At 48.8% G+C, this 1,544-nt stretch overlaps 1 non-coding gene across 1 annotated transcript; it reads right to left on the bottom strand.

Annotated features, from left to right (window-relative positions):
* Window positions 1-280: 280 nt before the first annotated feature.
* Window positions 281-400, bottom strand: LOC138140862 (5S ribosomal RNA). The gene has a single exon (XR_011162774.1). It is a non-coding gene; the product is annotated as a 5S ribosomal RNA (ribosomal RNA).
* Between the last annotated feature and the right edge of the window lie 1,144 nt (window positions 401-1,544).

Raw genomic sequence — 1,544 nt, 5'->3', positions numbered from 1 at the left:
TCACGGAAGGAATATAATGAACCGGTCACCCGTCCAAGTGCTGACCGCTGCCCGCGTGGCTTACCTTCGGTGATCGAACGACAACCTTTACCGTTTGACGAGTTTTTATTCTGCAATTGTTTACAATTAATCGACAAAAAAAATTGTTTTCTTAATTATCTAGTACTTAAAGCTATGAATCTACATTATACGGGTCTGTGCATGTTTCCGAATACCTGCACGAAAAACAAATCGGTTCGGTGGTTGCTATGGATTTCAAAAAAAAACAAAAAGTGTTGGGGGGCAACGGCACGCGGTGTTCCCAAGCGGTCACCCATCCAAGTACTGACCGCGCCCGACGTTGCTTAACTTCGGTGATCGGACGAGAACCGGTGCTTTTCAACGTGGTATGGCCGTTGCCGTGGTGTTTAGGTGTGATCGTTGGTGTAAAATATATTGCTTTTAACATTCCGATGCACGAATATGAACATCAAAACGCGATGCGTTTCGTTTCCGTATGCACTTACCCTCTGACGACCGACGTCGGACCGAACTAACGGGAAATCCCACAACAACCACCACGTCACGCTCTAACGACAAGAGAGACTACTAGACGGACTGGCGATCTCCCGCGTCGCACATTTTTCGACCGCCGGCGGCGGTGGAAAATCCAGAATTTCACCCCACCTACCGCGCTGCTTGCTCCGACGACGACGAGATTCCCACATTTGGATCGACCGAAATATGTAAGTAATATCAGGAAGTTCCGATTTTCGAGAGGAGACCTGTGTTTCTATTTACCTATCTATAATAATTATCGTTATAATCATCATATCATTATTATTATTATTAACATTATTATTTATTACCATTATTATTATTATTATTATTATTTATCGTCCCTCGGATTCGGCGATCTTCGAAAATCCAAGTTGGACCGTTAGACATTCGAACGCGGTGTGCGTGGCTGACGAGTTGTTATTTTTGGCGTTTTTTCTTCGATCTTCACCCCGACTTCGGACGACGCAGGTCGGACACGAAATTACGAAGAGAGAAAGACGGAAGAAAGGAAGAAAACCTGAAGATCCGTCGAAGAAAATATCGGAAAACTCGTAGGTGCGGCATCGGTCGGACGATGAAGACCGTCTCCTTTCGGATGATCCTCTCGACGGACTTTCGGCCGTCCCGAAGGGTCCGGACGGCAACGGGACCCGTCGTCGACTCGTCCCGTTTCAACTTCCGCCGAAAACGATCGACCTGAACGTCGGAGAGGCGGTTCGCGGCATCCTGTTGTCGGAATTGCCTCGGTTCGAACACCAGGTCCTTTCTGTGCTTCGACCGTTTCGGAAGCGTTTGGCGACGCGAAGATGTCGTAAAATCGAGAAGGTGGCGCGGTATTCCGGGAAGAGATGGACCAATATTTCGGCGAACGAAATATGGATTCCCGGAATCGACGCGTCTACCCCGCACCGCCGACGTAAACCGTCGGTCCCGAATCGAAACCGTGACGACCCGGATTTAGGGCTGGTGGTTGGAGGGGCGTGTACCTGATTCGAAACCCACCG

This window comes from Tenebrio molitor, unplaced genomic scaffold (genome assembly GCF_963966145.1).
Source record: "Tenebrio molitor unplaced genomic scaffold, icTenMoli1.1 SCAFFOLD_449, whole genome shotgun sequence".
In the NCBI taxonomy this organism is placed as follows: Eukaryota; Metazoa; Arthropoda; class Insecta; order Coleoptera; family Tenebrionidae; genus Tenebrio; species Tenebrio molitor.
This window is presented reverse-complemented; position numbering and strand designations above follow the sequence as displayed.